The following is a 21,066-nucleotide window of genomic DNA, read 5'->3' as shown; positions in this document are numbered from 1 at the left end:
TAGCTCTTTTCAACAATGGGAAATCGAAGTTGGATGTAGAGCACAGTTCTGAAATTGTGCACAGTACATGTCCCACAAACAAAGGAGAAACACCTGTCCGGAACACTAAAGACAATTTGAATTATAGTGAGATTCCAAAAGAAAAGAACAAGTTACTTACCTGTAACTGTTGTTCACCAGCATGGGTCTGGCATGGATTCACATAATCATGATTATTCCCAGTCGTCAGGCTGGGAATACTCGGTAAAGAAAAAAATCAGTTTCAGTTTCGTGTCTGAACTGTCTTTCTACTATTAACCAATCACTGTTCTCTGGGTCACACTGCCCCCAGCCAATGACTGCCCTCTACATAAGCCCCTCCTCTGGCAGCTATCTTCAGATTTGGTAGCACGTAAAGTGGCAGTAGGACCAACAGAAGTGCCACAGAGGGGGAGGCGGGAGGGTTCGCATGTGAATCCATGCCAGACCCATGTAAAAAAGAGGGGTTGAGGCGCGCACTCCAATTCCTGGCCAATATACTTCCTGAAGAAAGAAAAAATATGTAACTGAAATAATATATAAAGAAATAATATATAATAAAAAATATATATATCCCAAAAGCGTCCAATTCACTGGGTTAAAACCCAATTGTTGCCAAAATGTTCTCTGGGTTGGATGCCTTCTGCTGCATTTGTGCTGCTGTTCTCCTCCTCCCAGTGCTTTCGTGTCCCAACACTCTTCAGGGAGGCTTTGTTGCCTTGCTTTTCAGGTGAATCCAATTAAATTGCTAATGCAGTCTCTAAGGATTATGGGAGCTGTAGTGAAAACATTTTGTTCAGTTCAGGTGACCAAGGAAAGACTCCCCTCCAGGAGCACACATCTTACCCTTAGCAAGGGGAGGCGGAAAAAGCATGACTATGAAGTGAAGTGAAAGGCAACACAGCCTCCCTGAAGTGTGTTGGGACACGAAAGCGCTAGGAGGAGGAGAACAGCAGCCCAAATGTAACATAAGGGATCCAGCCCTGTGAATATTTGAAGGAGGAGAACAGCAGTACCAATGCAGCATAAGGGATTTAACCCTGTGAATATTTTTGCAACAATTGGGATCTAACCCTGTGAATATTTTTGCAACAATTGGGATCTAACCGAGTGAATTGGACACTTTGGGGTTTAACCCATTTATTCTTTTTCTTTTTTCAGGCAGTATATTGGCCAGGAATTGGCGTGCGCGCCTCACCCCTCTTTTTTCCATGCCAGACCCATGCTGGAGAACAACAGTTACAGGTAAGTAACTTGTTCCTTCTCCAGCATGGGGTCTGGCATGGATTCACATGCTCATGAATACAAGAACACATAGCAGTACACACATGCACAACCACCGGAGGTGGCAAGGCTCAACATTAAGCATTACAAATACTCAACATTAAGCATCTCTTACCTCCTCAGCAGGCTCACCTTCAAACAAACAGGTTGCGCAGCACTACCTGGCCGACTCTGGTCTCCTCTCTGGAATCCCGGTTGACACAGTAGAATCTCGTGAAGGTGTGCGTCGACCGCCACATAGCAGGCTTGCAGATGTCAAGCAGGGGCACACCAGATAGGAACGCCGTAGTAGCAGCGATCACTCTAGTCGAATGGGCTCTCGGCCGGCCAGGCAACGGTCGGTTTGCCAACCGGCGACAGTGCATGATGCAGCCGGACAGCCATCTGGAAATGGAAGCCTTCGAGAGGGCCTTCCCTTGGTTCAAAGGGACAAAGTTCACAAACAGCTGTGATGTCCTCCGAAAACTCTTTGTGCGGTCCACGTAGAACTTCAGTGCTCTAGCCAGCGAGTGCAAAGTCCTCTCAGCCGGCGACGAAGGTGACAGGAAGAAAACCGGTAACACCAAGGGCATGAAGGAGGGGTGCTTCCTCAGCACTACCCTCGTCTCATGGAATGTCAGATATGGAGGCTCACAGGAGAGGGCCTGGATCTCTCCCACTCGTCATGCGGAGGTAATGGCCACAAGAAAAGCTGTCTTCCATGATAGGAACTTCAGCGGCGCCGAATGCAAGGGCTCGAACGGCGGGCCCATGAGCCTGGCCAGCACTATGTTGGCCTCCCACGCCGGGGCTTTCACCGGCGGGAACGAGCCGAACAGCCCCTTGATGAACTCCTTCACCAGGCGATGAGACCACAGCGATGACCACCCCAGAATTCTGGTGTAGCGGGAGATAGCCGCCAGATGGATTTTGATGGAGGCATGTCCCAGCCCCGCCTTGGCTAGCGACAGGAAGTACGGCAGCACTTAGGGGCCTTAATCCCCAGAGGGTTGATCTTCTGTGCACAGCACCAGACAGAGAACCTCTTCCGCTTATGTCCATAGCACTTAAGAGGCGAGAAAGCCCTGTGCTTTGCAAAAACCTCCTTGCGGTCCGCTGGGATGTCGTAGCCTCCAAACTCTAGTGCTGCAGGAGCCAGGACTGGTGGTTCATAATGTAGGATGGCACCTCCTTCCCTGGCGAGAAGATCCGCGTCCGTTGGCAGTTTGACTGGGGAGATGCTGACATGTCCAGTAACCATATGTGCCTCGGCCATGCCGGTGCGACGAGGATCATCCTGCACCGGGACCGTCTGAGTTGACTGATGAGTCGCAGAAGCAAAGGCAATGGTGGGAAAGCATACAGGAACAGGCCGTCCCAGGGGAAGGAGAATGCATCGCCCACTCTCCCCGGCTGGGGAAACCTGCTGGCGAACCTCCAGCACTTGGTGTTCGTCGCCGTCGCGAACAGATCGATCTGGGGATCACCCCACCATTGGAATAGAAGATCCACTTGATCCTGCCGAAGTTCCCACTCATGGCGATAGCGCAGATCCCTGCTGAGTGAGTCGGCGGCAGTGTTTCACTCCTGCCAAATGCAAGGGTACCAGCAACATCCCCTGAGCGACGGCCCAGTGCAATAGATTCTGCGCTTCCATGGATTAGTCTAGGGATCTGGTACCTCCCTGCTTCCGGATGAAGAACATCGTGGTGGTGTTGTCGGTGAAGACCCGTGTCACCTTGCCCTTGAGGGACGGAAGGAAGGACCTGAGGGCCCAGAACATTGCACGGAGCTCCAAGATGTTGATGTGGAGTGTCTTCTGCTCCGGAAGTCAAAGGCCTCTCGCGTGGAGACCCCCGGTGTGCGCTCCCCAACCTTCTTGGGAGGCATCCGTCGTCACCTGGTGGGCCGGGGCTAGGAAACCTGTTCCCGCTGTCAGATGAGAGCGGATACCCCACCATCGTATCGCCTGACGGAACGCTTCGTCGAGCGGGATCCTGTCTTCGAAGTTGCCCGTCGGCTGGATCCAGTGGGCGTCGAGGAATTCTTGCAAGGGCCGCATCCGAAGTCTGCAGTGGAGCACCAGATAAATGCAGGAGGACATCATTCCGAGGAGGGACTTGATAGACCTCACTCTGACCACGTCCGTGGCCAGCAGACGTTGCACCTTTCCCAGGATGGTCCTTATCCTTTCCTCCGATGGGGAGGCCCGCCGCGCCACTGTGTCGAGCTGTGCTCCCAGAAACAGGGCGACTTGCGACGGGACCAGGTGGGATTTTGGAAAGTTGATGGAGAACCCCAGGTCCGTGAGCAGCTGGACGGTCTTCGCAGTGTTCCACGGCGAGCTCCCTTGTCCTTGCCCGTATGAGCCAGTCGTCCAGGTAGGGGCAGACGTGGATCCCCTGCAAGTGCAGTCTCGCCGCCACCGGTGCTAGGCACTTGGTGAACACCCTGGGCGCCGATTTTAATCCGAACTGGAGGGCCTTGAACTGGTAGTGTCGCCCTTTGACCACGAACCTGAGGAACTTTCGGTGTCTCTTTACAATAGGGATGTGGAAGTATGCATCCTCCAAGTCCAACAACGACAGGAAATCGCCCTCCTCCAGCTGTCCCAGCACGTGCTGGAGGGTGACCATCCGGAACCTCTGTGCCTTGATGTATTTGTTCAGTCGTCACAGGTCCAGGATGGGACGCCATCCTCCTGTCTTCTTCTTTACGAGGAAATATCTTGAGTAAACTCCGGAGCCCCGAAGCCTCTTTGGAACGAGCTCGATGGCACCTTTCCTGAGCATCGCCCTTACATCCAACAGCAGTTGAGAGACGTGATGTTCCCTCCTGGCCACGGGAGGAATGCGGCGGCACTTCTTCTGGAACTTGAGGGCGTGCCCCAGGGCCAGTTCGTCCAGCACCCACCGTCGGTGGAGATGGACTCCCACACGCCGACGAACTTAGTCAGTCGGCCTCCCACCAGGGTGCTTCGGCGGGGGCCTGACCCGACGGTCGGTTCAATCTTGCTTGGAGGCCGCTTTGCCTCCTTGGCGACGACGGCAGGATCCACCTGACTTGCCGCGTCCCCTGTAGGCCTCCTGCGACGAAGATCTTACCGCTTGACGGTACGTAGAGGAGCTGCTGCCGGCTCCCTTGGAGGCACCCTGTCTGCCTCCGGAGCTCTGAAAGGACGGCCGTCGCTGTTGGAGCACACCCAGTGCACGGGCCGTCTCCGTGTCCGTCTTCATCGCCTGAAGGGACTCATCAACCGCCTTGCCAAAAAGGTTGTTCCCATTGAAGGGCATGTCCAAAACCTTGGTCTGTACGTCCTGGCGGAAATCCATCACCTTGAGCCATCCTCGTCGTCTCAGGCAAACGCTGTTGCCCATCTGACGGAAACCGGTCTCGGCGATGTCCGTAGCCACCGTAATGGCGTGGTCCGAGGCAATTTCACCTTCCTGTAAGATTTCCAGGGCCTCAGCCCTCTTGGCATCCGGAAGGAAGTCCAACAGAGGGGCGATCTTGAACCACAGCTCCCTGTCGTACGATGTCCAGGGCGTTGGCCGCCTTGATGGTCGTCGCTGAAGATGAGATGACCCGTCGTCCCATCGCATCCAGCTTCCTACCCTCGCCGTCCGGCGGGGAGGTTGAAGTCGAGGCCGATGCCCCCCCTCTTTCTTCTTGGCCGCCGCCGAAACGACCGAATCTGGGGTAGGTTGCGCCCTAAGGCACAAGGGGGCAGCGTCGGGGACCCGGTACTTCTCGTACCGGTCCCTCTTCGCAGGAGCCGTGGCAGGGTTCTTGAGGAGGGTGAGCCCCTCATCCCAGATGTCATCAAGAAGCGGTACGGCGAGGGCCGTCTTCCTTTTAGCCTCGCGCCGTTGGTAAAGGAACCCTTACTTCTTTTCTTCGGGGCAGAGCTGGAAGAGCTCGGATGCCCTGGAAATCATATCATGGAAGGATCCAATCTCGTCGGGCGGGGACGCCCGGGCAGGGGGCGACGGGCGACACGTCTCGTTGTCGCCTCCGTCGTCATCCGTACCCGTCGTAGTTGTGTCCATGCCTGTATCATCCCCGTGGGTAGTGGACCGAGGGGAAGGCAGAGAAGGCCGCCGAGGCGGGAGAGGAGTCCCAGGATGCGTCCTCCTCCTCTTAAGTGGTGGGCTCTCCGAAGGTCCTGGCTTCGGTTCCCCCGTCGGGTCTGGCTCAGGTACCTCCGTCGGGGGAAGGGGCAACCTAGTCCTTATCTCTGAGCATAAAGACTGGATGGCTGACAAAATAGCCGCCGAGATGTCCTGCGGCCCCGGGAACGACGGGAGCGAGGGCTCTTGAGGAGCCTCCTCTGCAACACTTTCACGCTCGTCGGGATCCTTCCCGATGGGCTGGGCCTCTTCCACGACTTGGATGAGCTCCTCTTCAGAGGTTGTGTCCGTATCCACGATGGCCATCAGCCCCTCCCCGACCCTTTCCAACGAGGACTTTGTGGGGGTCTTCTCGATGGGCCTGAAAGACGACTCCCTCCGCGGTGGCAGGGAGACTCTGGTACTTGAGGGCGCCTCCACTGGTGTAGCCTCCACAGGCTGAGCCAGGGCCGCGGCGACATCCTTAATTGAGGTCTTAGCAGGGTGAATTAAGGCCAAAGTCACCTTCTGTACACCTGGGGCCTTCACCTTGGGGGGAGGGTCCGAGCCTTGCTCCCCCTCTGCCGGAATCTTCGAGATCGACCGGGGCCTCTCCAGAAGCTTAGCCGGGTTCTCGGACTTCCTCTTACCGGAGCCAGAGCGTTGGCTCGTGGTTCATGGCGCCGGGGAGGATGCGCCCTGCCTGGCAGCCAAAGAGCCCGACCGTCCGGCGCTCCCGGTGCCCGCAGACTTGCGGTGCTTAGCCTTTTGTTGGGCCCCCGTCGCCGGGCACCCTCACAGGACTTAGAAGACCGCTCAGACTTCTTTTTCTTCTTCTCGCCCGACGGGCTCTTCCCTTCCAGCCAGTTGGCAAGACGGAGGTGGCGATCCTTCATGGTCCGCTCCGACATGTTCCCACAAAACGCGCAGTCCTTTTCCTTGTGCGTCTTGTCCTCATGGAGACAGTAGAGGCATAACGAATGCTCGTCCTCCTTGAAAACGTTCTGAAGCTGGCATCCAGGGCAGGTAATAAACAGCTTCCTGGGCGTCAAACTCCCTTTCTCCTGGGCCATGACCGGGGTAGGCCTCGGAACTTCTGGAATCCTCCAAAAGTGTAACTCGACGAAATCTTCACCCTTGAGGGGCGTAGAAACTCCGAAACGGATCCCCGTTGATCGGATGCAGATAAGGTGGAGCTTGAGGCTCTATTTAACTGAAAAAAATGAGAAAATCTCCTGAAAAAAGCGCGAAAACGCAGCAAAAGCTCGAGAGCTACAGCACGAGGACTCCCAACACTTGAACGTGCGGTAAAAACCTGAGGATGGCTGCCAGCGGCGGGGCTTAGGGAGAGGGCAGTCATTGACTGGGGGACAGTATGACCCAGAGACCAGTGATTGGTTACTACTGAGAAAGACAGATCAGAAACGAAACTGATACTGATTTTTTCTATACCGAGGATTCCCGGCCTGACGGGGAATATTCATGAGCATGTGAATCCATGCCAGACCCAATGCTGGAGAAATTACTTTATCATGTTCGAAGTTTAAGATTGATTGTGTCGGACGAGGGGGAGACCGTGTAACATCAACATCTTCTAAGTCAGTTTGTTATTGTTATTTTGCATTTATTTAGCGCCTTATATACCATTGGTATGGTCTGAAGGCGCTGGAAGGTTGAACGCCCTTGGGAACCGAAGTTCAGATCAGTAGAGAGTCAAAAGGTGCGTGTGAGCAACAGGTATGTGTGCAGCTCGTGCAGTATCCGTGTAATAGCTGCTTCTTAGCGGTAGGTGTGGTGATTGAGAGGTCAGGAGTATGTGTTCGTTCTGGCAGGAATTATCCAGACCGGATGTGGCTGCGTTAGGCCTGAGAACGCCTGGCTGGGGGGTGAGTAACCAGCAGTGTTTACTTAGAATGATGTGGAGTGAGCGGCGGATGTTGGTATGAGAACAGTTATACCGAATGGTGTCATAGTATCTCTGTGTTCTAGTTGAGTGGTGATGTAAAGGAGAGAGTGAGCGTGGTGGTGAGATATGATGGGTTATGTGCACTTTCAGACGTTCTCTGCATTCCAAACCCTAATATATCCATCACATAATTCTATGCGCTCCAGTGGGTTCCATGCACTCCTATCCACTCCATGCATCCCAGTTAGCTCCATACACTCCGGTCCGCTCCACGCATTCCAGCTTGCACGCGTTCGAGTCCGCTCTGCGCGCTCCAGTCCACCATGCTTACTCCAGTCAGCCCTACACATGCACTCTTATCTGCCTCACGCATGCACTCCTGTCTTTCTCGCACATGGAAACGTCTGCCCATGCATGCACTTCTGCCTGCACTCCTGTCTGCCCCATGCTCTACGTATTCATCCATTCTACTCATCCCCTCTGCGCACACTTACTCCCCTCTACGCACACTAACCCCCCTCTACGCACACTCACCCCCTCAACACACTCCTCTTTAAGCACTCGCGCTTTTCACGCATTCTGCAGCAATATCCTGTTCTATATATTCATCTCTTCACTCATCTGCTCTATACCCTCATCCGTTCTATACACTTATCCACTCCTCCGCTCTATCCACTCATCCACTCGTCTGGCTCTGTGCATTCATCTGCTCATCCACTCAACCACTCATCCGCTCATTTAGTTAACAAAACCACAAAGTCATTTTGGAAGGAAAAGTATCATGGCCTAAACACCGTGCCTTAGTACCAAAACACAAATTTGACCTAGAAATCTTAAAGAAAAAACGGTTGATGCGCTGTGAAATCAGAAACGCTTCATGTAAGGACATGCAAGTATTCGTACTGCAAAATAAAGCAGCAAAACAAAAGTACAAGAATTGGCTGAAAGCCCACAAATATTTGAGGATGCAAAATGATGCAGAGTCAATGATGGAAAAGCTGGGAAACGAAAACTCAGCTGAGTTTTGGCGACTGATTAATAATATGCAAGCAACTCAGTCTGCATTACAATTCAACTTGGTGTCAGAAGCTGATTGGATATTGCATTATACCCAACTGTACAGCAGGAAAGAAAAATACTACACTGCACCGACAACCATACTTCCTCACTGGGATCTCACCTTTGCAAAGGATGATATCATGGGTGTGATCAATAAAGCAAGTGCCTCGAGAGCTCCAGGCCCCGATGGGCTGACAAACTATATAATTAAGCAAAATCCTGAAGTCCTGGAAAAGTGCGGTAATCGTACCAATCTTTAAAAAGGGGAATAGAGCAAACCCTAAAGACTATCGACCGATAGCTCTATTAGACGTATTAGGAAAAGTCTATGTAGCTCTCTTGCAACGAAAGCTCGTTGATTGGGCGATGGAAACCAACCATGTCGACTTGAGGCAAGCTGGCTTTGTGAACAACGTCGGATGCTCCTTGAACCTCCTGATATTAAATCTGCGTAAAATTGAGGCTTTGAGAACTAAAACAAAGGTGTATCTTGTGCTCATTGACTTCTCTTACACATTCAACAGCATTGACCGAGAAAAACTTTGGGGAAAAATGAAAATAGTTTGTTAGCAGCCATTCGAGAGCTACACACGGACACAAACATCAGGATCCACTTAGATCAAAAAGAAACACTTTCAATAGAGATTAATACTTTCCGGGGCTTGAAACAAGGTTGCCTATTGGCATCAGCAATATTTATTTATTTGCATTTGTTAAGCGCACTTGCAGCCCATGAGGCATCGAGGCGCTGTTACAGAGGAAACACAGATTTAGATTAGGTTTTTTTTTTTTCTTTGTCTTAGTTACGTATTTATAACGCGCTTAAACACTCGGAGGTTTCTAAGCGCGGACCCGGGGATCGAACCTGTTGTTGCTTTGTGTCGTCTTGCTTCCAAGACGCGCACGCTGCCGCTGTGCTATCCTCCCGGGACAAATTAGTCTATTCCTCTCCGACATCGGAGAGGCTATAGATGGTGTTCATTCTTTTCCACCGAAGATTAACAGGACGCATTTAAGTTGGCTATTGTATGCCGACGATTTAATCTTACTGGATGTCACTCCAATCGGCCTGCAAAGAAAACTAGATGCAGTTGAATTGTATGTTGAAACAGAAAAGTCTACAACTAAACAAAACAAAAAAGTGAGAAAATACTCCATAACCGAAGAACAGGAAACAAAGCAAATAGCAAAAAATCAGCATGAACATTGGGCCAAGAAACCCTGAGAGTAGTGCCTAGCTCCAGATACCTAGGTATGCAAATGAGCGCGAGCATCTATGATGGGTCTTGGGCGTTAATTGCTAAAAGTAATTGTAGACAACTTGCTTGTCAAGCTTATGTCCTAAACAAAAAAAATTGAAAGTTCTTTGAGGGCAATTTTTCCAACAAAAAGTAGAGCCAACCTTCATTTATGGAGCGGAAAAAGCCTTTGGATGCTCAGACAAGCTGTGGCCAATTTTTGAAAATATATTCTGGGTCAAAGTGCTACAACTGCCAAAAGGCACGTCAACTGCTTGTATACAACACAAACTGTCCTTGATCTCCATTCATGCAAGGATAAGTTGGAACTTATTGTCACGCTTTCGAACAACGAAAGTAAAAGAAAATTACACAATTTGAATTCTTGCATGATTTAGGTACTGACAGCAGGAATGACTCCCTAACAAATCGGAATAAGTGCTGAGAAGGAATGCTTAAAGAATATGACACTGATATGGACACGCTGCACGGAAATCCTAATTTGGCCACAAAAAAAAAATTTTGCAAACTGATTGGAGTTGAACTGGAGAGCAAAGAAGATGCTGCAGACTTATGAAAGACGTTCCTGGCGAGGCAAGCGGCTTCAGAAAACTACAAAGCTACGTGGATCTCTTTCCTGACCAAACTCAAAGACGAACGTATATGCGCTATCGTCTATGCATTTCAAACGAAAGAGACTGAGTCTGGGCCAAATACTTGAATGTAAAACCACTCTGGATATGCTCCGACTTAGAAGATGAGACTCTGTTTTCCCAAACATTACGGCCATTAAGAACGAGACACCTGGGTCCCCAATTCTTAAAAACAGCCGTCTCTAAGCGCAGAAGACTGGTGGCAAAAAATGTTTGATGGTGTTGATTTGAAACAGATATTTGCTTTGACTCATTTTCTAATTGATATGGAAAAGTTATTGGTAGCAAAAAGTTGTGATGTGATATGATGTCAAAATAACAACAAAGGACATCTGGTTCTATTGGAACTTTGTGAAGAGTATGGGATTGGTGACGAGCGTGTTTTTCCTCCATTGTTTTTCTATTTCTGAAGGTTTTGTATAAACCAATAAAAAAAAAGATTGAGAACCCTCCCACAAGACGATCAGAACTTCAGGAAATATTGGCAGAAATTAAGAAAGAGCTAAAGGACTACGTAGTCAATGTTAGGTAAGAATTGGTGCATGGTATTAGGTAACCCACCTTTTTGTGTAGGTTTGTACTACACAAGATGATAGTGTGACTGAGCAGCCAAGCATATCTCAAGAGGGGTAAATGTAAGCTTTAGAGCTGTACCAATGAAATTCATGAATACCAGTAAAACTTACACTCAAGTTTTCTATTAAAAATAGTTATTTAACATCCATTTTTAAGTAAGCAATCTTTAAAAAGGCAATTTGAGTAACACGGTAAACATACTTTAAAATTACTTTTCAGAATCAGAACAAGTTAGTGGATAATCTTTGGATATGCTTCTTACACAATTCCTACACCCTGAGGTGACTTCAATCACAAGGACAGTAATGGCATTTATATATCACACTAGTTATACTTTGCATATTCTGAGGTTGCAGAAAGGAAAGGTTTAAGAAATGAAAGCGTTTAACCAGGTTACTCACCGTAGTGACCACCGTACTCCTAGTCCATAGTCCCCTTTCCTCCAAACTTATGGGACATCTCTCCGCCCTGTGGGATGGGACCGGAGCACTTTGTAAAAAGCATCCCAAAAAACTTTTTCAAAAATGTGTCCTTCCTCTCTTTCTCGCGCAGCGGCCAGCACGCGGCTGTAGCCCCGCCCACCCTGCCTCCGCCCCGCGCATCGCCCATCAGTCCTTTTCTATCGCCAGGTCAGAGACCTATTAGCAATAACAGAGGAACCTTATTAGAGGGGACGGCGGGCGTATGGAGGAAAGGGGACTATGAGTAAGGTGGTCACTACTGTGAGAGACCTGGTTATACTCCTATGTCCTGTCCCCTTTCCTCCATACTTATGGGAGATTCCCAAGCACTCCTAACAGGAACTACGGGGGGGGTCGAAATACCCCTTACTGAAAAAGGTTCTCCACCACAGCCTGACCAAACTGAGCATCAGCTCTTGAGCTCATGTCAAGACAATAATGCTTACAAAAAGCAGATGGGGAGGCCCAAGTAGCTGCCCTAGCGATGGACTCCTAGGGGACATATTTCTGAAAAGCAACCGTGGCTGCTTTGCCCCACACCAGGTGTGCATGAATACCCTTAGGAGGTTTCAGCCCTTGGACGGTGAAAGACTCCGTAGTGCAGGAGGCGATCCACCGTGAAATAGTCGCCTTAGACGCCTGCTTACCCTGATTGTTACCAAAAGTCACAAACAGTTGAGAAGAACTAAGCTCGGAAGTTCTGTCCAGATAGAATTTAAGAGCCCTTCTGACATCGAGACAACCCTTTCTGCCTCTGAGGTAGGGTTCGGAAAAAAGACCGGCAGGGAGATCGACTGATTCAGAAGGACTTCAGTTACCACCTTCGGCAGGAAAGCAGGATTCGTCCGTAGGACTACCTTATCCTTGTGAAAGACCAAAAGCGATGCTCCACCGACAAGGCCTGGAGCTCACTCACTCGCCTCGCTGACGTAACGGCGACCAAAAAGGACACTTTTCATGATAGGTACTTTAGGTCCACCGTGGCCATTGGTTCAAAAGGCTTATGGCACAATGCCGTCAGAACTACATTTAGATCCCACGGCGGGTGCGGACTACGAATTGGAGGGAAGAGGCGTGTCAAGCCTGCAAAATGCCTCTTAACCACTGGATTACACAGAGAGTAAGAACATTGGTCCGTAGAAAGATAAGTGGAGACTGCTGAAAGGTAAGTTCTGCATGACAGAATGTGAACACTCGACTCTGCTAGGAAGGATACGAAGGACAGCACCGTGTCAATCGTAGCCCCCCTTGGGTCCAACTGTTTTTCCAAACACCAATGACAGAACCTGAGCCATTTACTTCTGTATTGGGATCTAGTTGAGGGTTTCCTGGCTGCCTGGATAATACGCATGTTATCCGCAGACAAGTTAAGATGTTCTAAAGACTTGAACTCAGGCACCATGCCGCCAAGCTGAGTGATTGTGGGGAGGGGTGCCACATCTGCTGTTCCCCCTGATGAAGAAGATCGGGGGTCACTGGTAACCTGATCGATGGACTAGAGGCAGAGGCAGGGAAGGCGTAAACTCTCATGTTGTGCCATGGAATCTCGAGAGCATCCCCCAGAGAGGAGGCTCCCAGCCCCCGTCTGGAGGCATACTGAGGAAGCTTCTTGTTTATCGCCGTAGCAAAGAGGTCCACCTCCGGTGTGCCCCAACGCAAGAAAATCCACGAGAGGACCTCCACCTTCAACTCTCACTCGTAGCTGACCACTGTCCGCCGGCTGAGGGCATCCGCTGTGACATTCAGCTGGCCCGGGATGTGCACTGCAAGCAGCCAAACACCATGAAGCACAGCCCATTCCCAAATCTGGATGGACAGTTCCACGAGAGGGGGAGACTTGGTTCCCCCTTGCTTGTTGATGTAATACATCGACAGCACATTGTCTGTGCGTATGCGGACCACCTTGTTGGCTATGATCGGTCTGAACGCCCTGAGCGCTAGGAAGATCGCCAGAAGCTCTAAATGATTTATGTGGAGGAGCTTGTCCTAAGGCGACCAGAGATCCGAGAACTGAAGGGGATCTAACGTTGCACCCCACCCCAGGACGGAGGAGTCCGTCATGATCGTCACCGTAGGGGCTGGGTCCTGAAACCCCGCACCCACCGACAGGTTGCGGAGAGATGACCACCATTCCAGGTCCACTCTCATGGAAGCCGGAATCATTATCAGCTTGGGATCCGGGTCCACAGCCTGACGCCAAGAACTCCGAAGAGCCATCTGGGTCCGCCTCATCTTGGGACGAGCAAGAGGAAGAGCCAAGGCGCACGAGGCCATGAGGCCCAGTAGCCTCTGGAACCAGCAGGCCGACATGCTCTCCGACTGCGCAAACATCTAACACGTGGCTAACAGATTCCGCCATCCTGTCAGGTACACTCTGCAGTCGATCGTGTTCCAGCGAAAACCCAGGAAAATCAAGTCCTGCGAGACCATCATGGAAGATTTCCACCAGTTCATCGACAGCCCAAGATGGTACAGGAGCTGAAGGAGAGACTGAAGATTGCCTGCTGCTTTCAGCGGCCAAGGGCTGCGTAAAAGCCAGTCATCTAAATACGGATACACATGGATACCCTGCAGATGAAGATAGGCCGCAATCACGACATCATCTTCGTGAAGACACGCAGCGCTGAGCTGAGGCCAAAAGGAAGCACTCGAAACCGGAAGTGCTCCTCTTCCAAAGAGAAACAGAGATATCCCCTGTGTGGATTCCAAATCAGAATACGCCTGTAAGCATCCTGAAGATCCACCACGCTGAGCCAATCGCCCATCTGCAAGGAGGACCTATCTGGCTGGGCGTGATCTTGAATTTCTCTTGGGGTAGGAAAAGATTGAACTGGGAAAGGTCTGGGATGGTACGCAGGCCAGCCGGGTTGGGTTTGGGCACCGTAAACAGATGGGAGTAGAAGCCCTCCCCTCGTTCCCCGAGGGGAATGTGTTCCACAGCTCTGAGGTCCAGAAGTTTCTGAACCTCAGCTTTGAGGGAGGGTGAGCTCGACAGCTGAACAGGAGGGTTGAAGGGTGGGGTAGGGGTAAGTGGAAGCCCGCCCGAGCGACTGACAAGACCCATCCGTCTTCGGTGATGGTCTGTCACGCCTCCCAATGAGACGCAATGCGTCCTCCCATCGGGGTCTCTGCGAGCGCGGAGAACCCTCATTTTGTAGGTTTTTCGGTGGTGTTGCCACCTGAACCTGAGGAGGAGGCTGAGGAGCGGGAGAAAAACCGAGTCCATTGTTGCCTACGGCGGTTATTCCCCCGAACGGGTATCCACTCTGCGGGATTTCCAGTCAAGGAAGCCCCTAAAGCCAGGAGAGGGTCGGCTTTGCGACAACGGTCTCTCGGTTTGGAAAGGGGTCTTAACAAGGACCGACAAGGACTTAGCTGTCTGAGTGCTAACCTTCGTCTTGGTGAGCCTTACATCTGTTGTAGAATGAAAGAGCTCCTTACCATCGAGCGGAAGGCCCAACACCTTGTCTTGCACTTCTTTTGAGAATTTAGTGGCATGCAGCCATGCCTGCCGTGAGGTATCAACCCCCAGCATAAGGCCCTAAGCCGAGGTGTCTACGTGATGAGCCGCAGCCTCCAGGAGATCCTGGGCCAAGACCCTGGCGTCGGATAATCCTGCCTTAAAGTCTTCCAGCTTCTGGACCGGGATGAACTCCTCAAACTCCGACAGACCTTTCCACATCCGCATATTAGCCCTCGCTAACACCAGTTCGGCATTGGCCTGCCTGAGCAGCAAGGCCGAGTTGTTGAAGATTTTTCTCCCAAGGAATTCAAGGAGCTTATCCTCCTTTCCCAGAACCTGAGTAGCCATTGTGGAAGAGGATGCTGCAGGCCTGGACTGCAAAGTGGCCGCAGCCACCACCGTGGAGGAGGGGGGGGGGGGGCGGACAAGACGACAGGGCCACCTCTTCCGAAGAATGCAGCCTGTATCGTGTGTCAATTTCCTTATTGACGTAAAGTCCAAGTGTGGCTTTTCCCAGACCCTGCGGACCTCGGCCAGAACGCCCTTCTGCAAGAGCAGGCCGGTACGCTCCAAAGGAGACAGGGTGAACTCCCCAGAAAGCACTCCCTTCTGCGGAGTGGGTGCCTCGGGCACCGGAACATCTAAGAAGCACATCATGTCCAGTACCCGGTCACGAAAAAAGCTCTAATAGAGGAGGGCAGGTCCTTGTTGTCCTGATTGCCTTGCGCATCATCCGACAGGTCAGGATCCTGCTGAGCCGTGTCGGGCGCTGCCTTGTCCATGGGGGACAATGGGGGCAAAGGCGGAAGAGTCTGGGAAGGCACCCTAGGCAAGGGAGGCGCCGGCGGTACCACCGGAGGAACGGGTGGAGTCGGAGGCACGGGCGGACATATCTCCCTAAAAAGCCTTTTGAAATATTCCCTCATGGGGTCGGTACGCATGAGCGTCTGAAATTTACCGAAAAAGGCGTCCTCCGGGGACTGCTTTGGAACCTGAGGAGGCCTCCCATGAGGAGGATAATTCCAGGGACGTAACGCGGAAGGGTGCCACACCGGCCCCTCCACCAACATATCCACATAAATCAGTTGCCGACCCCGCAGGCAAGAAAACATTGTGCGGAAGGGGCATACGGGCGTGCCAATCAAACTGGCCGATAAGGATGCGCACAAGGAACTCTATGTTCACCCACGGAACCAAGCCCTACACCTGAGGCTGATGGCTTAGTTGTAGGGGTATCACCCAAAATGGCAGCCGCGGTCGTGGCTGGAACGGGTGCCATTTTGTCATCGCCTGAGGGGAACTGCAGCACGTGAGGAAGTGAGGCAGGGGTCCGTGTCGATGGATCGGGGGTCTTAACTTTAGCCTTAACATAAGGAACCTCGGCAGAGCCGGTACTATGAGGCCTGGAATGTATCTGCGACATACCAACCGCCAAATTAGCCTTCCCAGGAAGGACCACGGCACTGCCGGTAAAAGAACTTTCCTTCTTTGCCCCCTCAACAGATCTGGTGTCACCGCAAGAGCAGGAACGGTGAGAAACAGCCTTCACCGATAAGGCCTTGTCAGGCCTCTCAGAAATGTTGGTAGCTTTAGCCTCTGTATGAGGGACCTCGGACCCAGGTCCGGTAACAGCCTTTTCCGCGCGGGCCTCGAACATCCGTTCGGTGACACCAAGCCCAACCAAGGCCTTAGGGCGCACCCCAGTCTTATTCTTGAATGAAGCCGACTCAGAACTGGGTCTACAAACAGCCCCCACAGGAGGGGCCTCAGAGAGTGCTCTGGTATCCACAGGCCCCTTACGGAGACCCTCGGAGAAAACTCTGGTACAATTATTAGGCCCAACGGGAACCGCAGGGCAATCCCCGGTGACAGAGTGATCAATGCTCCTCCCGGCCCGAGAGGAACCTGGAAAGGTATCCCTCTGCCTGGGTGCTCTGAAGAGTAAAGAACTTACCGGGCTTTCTTCTTTTCGTCGATGAATGCCTGAAAATGCGAAGGAGGAGTTCGTCGGAACACCTCCTCCCACCACTCCAACTGACGTTGAAAGGGAGTCGCAGTAAAAACAGGAGTCCCAACGGTGATCCGGACCCAAACACTCTAAACAAAGAGGATGGGGATCCGCCCTCTCGAAGCATCGGTGACACGATGACAATCTGGAAAGTCTAGTTTGAAGAACATAGACTAGTACACGATCGCTAGCAAGAGCCAGAGAGGAAAAAAGCAAAGAAAATCTTCCGAGGATGCAAGTGCGTCCAGTCCTGAACGAGCGGAGAAAAGGACTGGTGGGCGAAGCGCGGGGCAGAGCCAAGGTGGGCAGGGTTACGGCCGAGTGTCGGGCCCCGTGCAACAACGAGAGGAAGGACACATTTTGGAAAAAGAAATTTGGATGCTTTTTACAAAGTGCTCCGGTCCCGTCCCACAGGACGAAGAAACCTCCCATAAGTATGGAGGAAAGGGGATGGGACGTAGGAGTAAAACAGGTTCTCAATATATGTGAGGACACTTAAATCTTCCAATGAAATCTAGATAAGCCTTTCCCAACAGTAACAGTCTAAAGCAAGTTACCACCTATAAGGGACAAATAATATCAATGTCAATGGGCTAGAAGGGTCTGCAGGGAGCCAGGACAGCCAAAGTCAATTTGAAAAAGTCTATGGAGCTGAGGCACTTCTTAGGACCATAGTCTTGCACAAAGTTAGAGAGTTTGTAAGAAAATCACTAGTAGGATCACAAGCTGTTAAACCTTTGCAGAGAGAGTTGGAATCAACTCTAAAAGTAAGCCACTGCAAATCCCAAATGAGAAAAGCACAGCTAAAAGACAGTGAGGTAAGTACCTTTGGTTTTAAGAAGAGTGGCTAGCTGGATTCGGTCCTTCTACAGTGGTGCAGACCCCGTGTTCCTGAGCCTCAGTCGTAGGGACAAGAGGGACGACGTCTGGGGGGCTCCTGCAGCGGTACTTGGGATGTCATCAGCAGCTACAGGCTCTTATCGCTTCAGCAGCAGTTTCCGGTTTCATCGCTTAGTAAACAGCACTGTCACCGATCTCGGATACTGGTTGGGTTTCCTTCACTCCTTGGGTCCTGCACTCTGCGAGCTCTGGTTGTTCTGCTTCTGGGGGGTCCTTAGGAGACTCGTAGAGCTTCTGGCCAGATTTCAGACATTGCACTCGACTACAGATTACTCGACCCCAGGCACTCAGTTCTTGCAGCAGCGAAGAATCACAGCCAGTCAGGAAAGGTGGTCCAGCAGAGTTCGTCTCGGAGTTAGTTGGTCCCCACTAACCCAAGGGGAGAAGTCATACCTTCCGGAGCTTATCTGTTGAATTGAAAAAGGAGTTTCAGCACACCAGCAGGGCTTCACCGGGCTATTCAAAGGTCCAGGAGGATGCAGCACGCTTCGTTCACAGTTTCTTTGTCAGGTATTTCTCCCAGTGGTCAACTCTGCCTCTAGTCCCAAAACCCTCGCCTTTTAAGCAGGTTTCTCCCACACAGCAGGATGGCTGTCCTGAAATGAAGGCCAGCCAGCCAATCAGAACTGGTTGCATTCAGGCACTCGTAGAGACAAAGGGGAGTTTTGCAAACCTCCCTCACATCCTGCCTTTCAAGACACACTGGAGCCAGAGGCGGGCTTCAGGGATGAAGCCTGCCTAAGGCAAAACTAACAAAGGGCTTAAAATTGCCTCGACGCAAAGAGTAAAACCCAAGAAAGACCACACAAACAGAAAATGGTGAAAAAAGAAGTCGGGCCATTTTGACAAAATAGTCACCCATAGGTGCTGTACTGCAGCTGAGGGTTCAGCCTGCGGTCGAAAATTACAATGGTAGGACAATTAAACCGCTGCCACCAGCCATTTAAAGTAGGGAGGTTAACATAAAAATGTTACATGAGAATGTAGGCTAAGGAGCTACTAAGTAACCCCCCAGCACTCCACATAAGATGGTGTGTGCTGTGGCTACAAAGAGAAAAGGTAAGTAAAGTCAATTTCACTTTACTATTCTTGGGAACAGTAGTTTACACAAGAAAAGGTATTTAAACCTTATGAGAAATCTAAACACTTTCTCTGGGACACTGCACTGAAGGTGCTGTGTGTCACCATAGAAAAGTAGATGCCCATGTCAAACTCCAAAAACAGTGAAAACACAATCCAAATCATGTAAAAACATATGAGAGGGAGAAAAAGGTCTCACTCACTCCAGGGTAAATATTAAAAATTCCCAAAGTCCCCAGAAAAAGAGCTGGGGGTCTCTAAGGTTGAAGGGAAATAGCACAGAAGAACAAGTTACTTCTTACCTTGTAACGTTCTTTCGATGGGATGTTCCTCCGACGTATTCCTTATCGTTGATAGATCATCTCCCAGCTTCCTGGCCTCAGAATTTTTTTTTCATTTGAGGGTGCTGCGCGTAGAAGTCCCTCGAGCCGATGTCCCTAGATGGCCTCCATATCGGCGCCGACGTCACCAGGCGTACAAATAGACTTGCGCAGCGTCCGTTGCTCAGTTCCGTTTTGACGTTAACAATTGTTTTACATGAATTGGTTATTGACCTTGAAGGAGCGTAAGCTGCAACCACAAGGGAAGTATTACTGCGGGGATGGATGGGAGGGGTGATAAGGAATAGGTCGGAGGAACATCACATCGAAAGAACGTTACAAGGTAAGAAGTAACGTTCTTGTCCTCCGACGTATTCCTCATCTTTGATAGACTCCTATAGCAGTGGTGTGCAATTGGATGTGGGAGTAAAACGCCATGTTTCCTTTCAGGAATGAACCGAATGTAATGCGGCTTTGCCAAACCTAGTCTCTGACTAGAGGAGGAATCCAGGTTGTAAAATCTTGTGAAGGTATGTGCGGACGACCACGTGGTAGCCGCACATATGTCTCAAACCGGAACCCCTCTTTGGAGGGCCGAGGAGGCTGCAATACCCCTGGTTGAATGAGCCCTAAGATTTGAGGAGGCTCCTTCCCTTCCAGTTTGTAGCATTCCAGGATGGCCAAAATAATCTATCTGGAAATGGTTTGTTTTGTTATTGGTAGTCCCAACTTGTGCCCTGAGTAACCCACGAACAGTTGGTCTGCTTGCCTAATCCTAGCAAGTCTGCTGATGTAAAAGCTTAAAGTTCGCCTTGGGTCCAGCCTATGTAGCCTTTCTTCCTCTTTCCCCGGATGGGGAGGCGGATAGAATGAAGGTAAAGTAATTTTCTGAGTGATGTGGAATTCAGAAACCACCTTTGGGAGGAAATTAGGCTTCACCTGTAGGACAACCTTGGCTTTATGAAAAATTGTATGAGGGGGTTTACAAGATAGAGCTTGTAATTCGCTCACCCTTCTAGCAGATGTTAAAGCCACTAATAAGACAGTTTTAAGGGTGAGAAATCTTAGCAAACAAGAGTGGAGTGGTTCGAAAGAAGTACCCATCAGGAAATTTAAGACTAAATTTAAGTCCCATAAAGGAACCTGGAAAGGTCTTGGAGGGTAGACATTAGTTAATCCCTTTAGAAATTGTATTACTAAGGGTAATTTGAAATACGAAGGCTCCTCCACAGTGCGCTTGAAGATCGATAGCGCTGCGAGATAGCCCTTGATAGTGCCAACTTGAAGGCCTGAATTTGCCAAGTAGAGTAGAAAGGATAACACCGTTGGTGTACCACATGAAGAGGGATCGATATTCTCTTCTCTACACCAGCTGCAAAACTTGTTCCAACGGCAGAGGTATAAAGACTTTGTTGCTGGCCTTCTGGCCGAAAGCAACACTTCCATGATGTCATCAGGGAGGTCCCAATCCTTGTTCTCAACCTTTCAGAAGCCAGGCGTGAAGGTTGAGGGTTCTGATGTCTGGATGGAGAACCTGACCTCCCTTCTGTGAGAGAAGATTCTCCTTGAGTGGAAGACGAATTGGAGGGCAGATGGACATGTTCAGAAGGTCCGGATACCACGTTCTCCTGGCCCAGTCTGGGGCAATTAGGATCATGGTTCTCCGGAATCTTCTCAACCTCCTGATCATTTGAGGAATGACAGGGACTGGTGGAAACGTGTACAGGAGTGGAAACTCCCAGTCCACTACGAACGCATACCCCAGAGCTCCTCTCGGGGGAAATTCCCTTGAACAAAACAGATCACACTTTCTTTTGGTACTGGTGGCAAACAGATCCATTTGAGGGGTCCCCCAAAGGCGAAGATCTCCTGAAGGACTTCCTGGGCTAGTTCCCACTCATGGGAGACTGTGCCCCGCCTGCTCAGAGCGTCCGCCGTCAAGTTCTTCTCTCCGGCTAGGTGGACTGCCGATAGAGAGATTCCTTCTTGGATTGCCCAAAGCCAGAGCTGCA

At 50.8% G+C, this 21,066-nt stretch overlaps 1 protein-coding gene across 2 annotated transcripts in view; it reads right to left on the bottom strand.

The window, feature by feature from the left end:
* Positions 1–21,066, bottom strand: part of AFF4 (ALF transcription elongation factor 4) — a 1,482,962-nt gene that overhangs the window by 751,058 nt on the left and 710,838 nt on the right. The window lies entirely within an intron of this gene.

This window comes from Ambystoma mexicanum, chromosome 3p (genome assembly GCF_040938575.1).
Source record: "Ambystoma mexicanum isolate Mex_15411 chromosome 3p, UKY_AmexF1_1, whole genome shotgun sequence".
In the NCBI taxonomy this organism is placed as follows: domain Eukaryota; kingdom Metazoa; phylum Chordata; class Amphibia; order Caudata; family Ambystomatidae; genus Ambystoma; species Ambystoma mexicanum.
Note: the sequence above shows the minus strand (reverse complement) of the source record. Positions and strands in the feature narration are given on the sequence as shown.